At 38.2% G+C, this 4,891-nt stretch overlaps 1 protein-coding gene across 1 annotated transcript in view; it reads left to right on the top strand.

Annotated features, from left to right (window-relative positions):
* Positions 1–2,965: 2,965 nt before the first annotated feature.
* LOC108667740 (lactosylceramide 4-alpha-galactosyltransferase-like) overlaps positions 2,966–4,891 on the top strand; it is a 6,213-nt gene continuing 4,287 nt past the window's right edge. Inside the window, exon 1 of the mRNA XM_047880041.1 lies at positions 2,966–3,093. The gene's annotated coding sequence lies outside the window, so the exon portion shown is untranslated. The remainder of the gene's footprint in view (positions 3,094–4,891) is intronic.

Here is a 4,891-nt window from a genome sequence, read left to right as displayed (position 1 = left end):
TCCAGCCACATGAACACATCCAGCGACATGAACACATGCAGCCACATGAACACTTGCAGTCACATGAATACATCCAGCCACATGAACACATGCAGCCACATGAACACATGCAGACACATGAACACATGCAGCCACATGAACACATGCAGCCACACGAACACATGCAGCCACATGAACACATGCAGCCACATGAATACATCCAGCCACATGAACGCTTGCAGTCGCATACACGCCTGCAGCCACGTGAACGCTGCAGCCACTAGCAGTGATATGAACGCCTGCAGCTACGTGAGCCCTTGTGGTCGAGGTCACCTGCACAAACAGAACACCTGCTAGCTACAAATAAACGAGCTCACTTGTTAACCTGTCCTGAGTCATCCGATGCCGCTTTGTTGCAATGGCCGACAAATATTCTTATAACACCACAAATATAGAGGGGCTTTGTGGGGTGCGTATTCAGGATACTTCTGGAACCACAATATAAAGGGGCAGTTGGGGTGCGTATCCAGGATACTTATGGCACCACAATATAGAGGAGCTGTTGGTTCGTGTATCCAGGATACTTAAAGCACCACATATACATAGGGGCTGTTGGTTCACGTATCCAGGATACTTAATTATGGCAACACAATATATAAATGCACTTGGGGCGCGTATTCACTATACTTATGGCACCACAAATATTTAAGGATTGTTGGGGCACGTTTCCATTATACTCATAGTGTCGGGATTTTGCCTGGACCTAAAAATTTATTTCAGTTGGAGAACAGAGAGGCATTGCAATACTGAGAGGGAGGGATTGGGTGACCTGGGAGTTGTATGTACTGTGTAAAATTTCATTTGGTCTTTCTTTAATTAATATACATAAGCTTTTTTGGGGGTGGATACGGGATAATGAGATTCAAAACTTGCAGGGACTATCGAGGTTGAGCCACGCTGCGCAATCCTGCAAGTTGTACGTATTATACTATAATATTGGAATAATAATAATATCAATATTTCAATATTGACAGGTTGGCCCGGCATTGCCATGTATATATTGTCCAAAATATCTATACATAGCTATGTTTTGTATCCCGTCATTCAAAATTTTGTCGTTCTGGTTATATAGCATGATTCATATCATTTGGGAACTAACAAAGAAAAACAACATTCATCGTTCAAACTCTTAATTTTGGTGTACAACAGGACTCCCAGTTTTAAATTCGAATCAAATTTTATTTTTATATGGAATAAACTTTTACATTTACAATTAATACAATTTTTGAATTGTATAATATAATTTTTCTCCTATCCTTAGTAAAAATAAATTTCCCGGTACAGGTAGGGCATAACATGGGGCAAAGGGACCACTGCGGTTCACGGGCCCACATCGGGTTTCCCGCAAAGTATGGCAGATATTGGGCCGTGAGCTCTATATACCGCCGGTCGACAGTTTCACTGGGATGAAGTATGTGGCTCTGCGTTTTGCTAAGAGTTTGTGTTGGTAAGTTACTTGCAAATAATTGCTTTAGCCTAGCTAAAAGTTTTTTGCTGCAAAATAAAACTGTTTTCGATTACCGTATATGAAGCTTTTGAAATTACTGTGAATTATGTTTTGAAAGTATTATTTATAGGGATAATTTTGAGTTCAAGTTTAAACTATTAGCTTTTAGAATAAAATGTTGACACGATATAAATTGAAATGATACCTAGTGGGGCAACCGGCCCATGCGTGCCACGGGGCAAAGCGTCCATGGTGGGCTCAAAACCCCTCTGTGAAGTCTTGTGTTACACATCAGTAGAATTGCCTCAATGAGCTTTCCAAAACTATAACTAGCTCTTTTAATTACAATTTAGACTTCGTGCTGTATGATTTTTTTTTATTTGTCGCCTCAAGGCAGCAGGTTTAGTTTCTAGATATGCGTATATATGACCCCTTATCGAGTTATTGACTCTTGCCTTGCCAAAAGTTGATGAGTATTCATGGTGTTGGCTGAAATCACGATTAAATATGGATTCCCTGCACATAATATCTGGATTATGGACGAAACTGGAACGAAGTTTTTCTGATCAAGTAAATAAATTTTCTAGTCAAGGGTACATTTTCTCGAGTCAAGGTTGAATTTTTTATGGAAAGGATCTATTTTTCCAGTCAAGGATAGATATTTTTATGACAAAGAAATATTTTTTTCACGTCAGTGATAGATATTTTAAGCCGGGAATATATTTTTTTATGTTTTGGATAACATTTTTCGAGTTGTTATTAAATGAATGAATGTAATATTTTTTATTAAATATTTCTTAATATGAACTGTAAAGTTTTGTTTTACCATATATAAAACAAAAATTGTGCAATTGAGGTAAAGGGATCAGGAGTGGGTGCCTTTCCCAAAGCCCATGGGCCCATTGTCCCGGGGGTGGGGCAATGGGCCCATATTGATACTTTTAACACAATAGTGTTTCATTAAAAATTTAATAACTCTTTTGGCTTCAAATTCACATCATATATTTCTCATTAGTTGTTACTTTAAACAAAACAAAGAACTACCTCGTATCAATTTAAACTTCATCAAAATTTAGTTTAAAAAAGGGGGGCGCGCTGCCCCATGTTACCAATTATCCCTGCACAAATACTCTATTCTGGATACGCGCCCTTACAGCAACAAAAGAACGATCGACAACCGGCCTACCAAGACCAACTGTGGGTGATGAGTTTTAATAATTGAAACCTTCCGCCATGCTGGCGCCGTTTTTTCGCTAATTTTGGTGCGAAATATCTTAATAACATAAGCACTAGTAAGCCAAACTATTATTTCTGCTCTACCTGTTCTACTACTACTATCTCTGGTCAAGCGTAAAAGTGCACAACGATCAATATAAAAGAGGCTTAGCACGAGATATCACAACTGTTTTGTGGCTTACAATCGCTGAACACTTGTGAGTACGATCAATATAAAAGAGGCTCAACACGAGATGTCACACCTGTTTTGTGGCTTACAATAGCGGAACACTTGTGAGTTTTAAAGTGGTTCCCAAACTACAGGGAATCGATCAGTTGCTGTCTTGAACGCGGTTTAACGCAGACGGTGTTTAGTTGTATCCACACGCACGGTAAGCTAACTTATTTCACTTACGCTTGTTGGAGTGCTTTTTCCAACGTATTTTTGCTCGACATATTCGTTTTCATTAAAAGATGATTAGAAGTTAGAAAATGCAATTTTAGCCCATTTTTCGAACACATTCAATAAGCCTATTCCTTCAAACTCGTGTGTAAAAAATTGAAAAACTTATGGCAGTTGTGTAAGAGTCTGACTCTCTTGAGTGTAAGTAATTATAATCTTTTGATCGACTGCGCAAACGATGCAGAGAACGTATCTTTATGTTCATTCTGCCACGCCATGTAGCTACGGCTGAAGGTCCAACGGTAATTTCACCGACACAGATGAAATGGCAGAGTAAACTACTGGAGTACTGGCTTATAGTCGAGCACTTACTCACGTAATACGAGTATTTGGGGTATTGATATTACTTATACGGTATCTGGTGCAATTTATCCTAACAAATAGGATTAAGGATCGAAAATTTAGAAGGAATTTATATTTTTAATAAACAGACCAGATGAATCGCTTGAGATCTTTCCAAATAGAGGATAATGAGCCAATTAATAAATCCCAGCCTGTAGGGGATATGATGTCCCAGCCTGTGATCAGTTGTGATGTCCCAGCCTGTAATTAGTTATGTAATTGACGTTAGTTTAAGTGTGTAGATAACGTCAGTGTAAGTGTGTAAATGACGTTAGTGTAAGTGTGTAAGTGACGTTAGTGTAAGTGTGCAAGTGATGTTAGTGTAAGTGTGTAAGTGACGTTAGTGTAAGTGTGTAAGTAACGTTAGTGTAAGTGTGCAAGTGATGTTAGTGTAAGTGTGTAAGTGACGTCAGTGTAAGTGTGTAAGTGACGTTAGTGTAGGTATGTAAGCGACGTTAGTGTAAGTGTTTAAGTGACGTTAGTGTAAGTGTGTAAATGACGTTAGTGTAAGTGTGTAAATGACGTTAGTGTAAGTGTGCAAGTGATGTTAGTGTAAGTGTGTAAGTGATGTTAGTGTAGGTGTGTAAGTGACGTTAGTATAAGTGTGTAAGTGACGTTAGTGAAAATGTGTAAGTGACATTAGTGTAAGTGTGAAGGAGACTGTAGCGTGTGTCTGTGTATCTTCTCGCACTCAATCATTCACTTAATCTGAATTCAAAATTAAGATTAAAAAATTAAAATGTGAATCTCAATTCAAAATTAAGACTCACTTAAACCTTGAATAAAATTGAATATTCAGCTAATCTCAATTTTAAAAATTGGCATTTTTTGTAACTTAACTAATAGTTCTAAAGAACACACAAACGGCGTTTTACACACAAAAAGAACACACAACGCCCTTAGGGATCACAACACGTCCTTAGGGATCACAATAGGCCCTTAGGGATCACAATACGCCCTTAGAGATCGCAATACGCCCTTAGAGACCACAATACGCCATTAGGGATCACAACACGCCCTTAGGGATAACAATAGGCCCCTAGGCATCACAATACGCCTTTAGGGATCACAATACGCCCTTAGCCCTTTACGCCCTGGCGTGACGAATTCGTCACACAGAAAAAACTTCGGTTTTCCAACAATTTCACGTTTTCTGTCATTTTTTAGAAAAACTCACATGAATTGAAAAAGTCTTAGATTTATTTTTTACACATGTGTACCAAGTTTCAAAGTTATCTGTCGGCAAGTAACCGAAATAAGATTTCCAATTTCCAATGGCAATGTCCAATTTCTTATGGAAATTCTATTTCGGTTAATTACTGACAGATAACTTTGAAACTTGGTACACATATGTAAAAAATAAATCTTGTCTCTTATACACATCT

Source organism: Hyalella azteca, unplaced genomic scaffold (genome assembly GCF_000764305.2).
Source record: "Hyalella azteca isolate HAZT.00-mixed unplaced genomic scaffold, Hazt_2.0.2 contig464, whole genome shotgun sequence".
In the NCBI taxonomy this organism is placed as follows: domain Eukaryota; kingdom Metazoa; phylum Arthropoda; class Malacostraca; order Amphipoda; family Hyalellidae; genus Hyalella; species Hyalella azteca.
The sequence above is the reverse complement of the archived record's forward strand: the minus strand, read 5'-3'. Positions and strand labels throughout refer to the sequence as shown.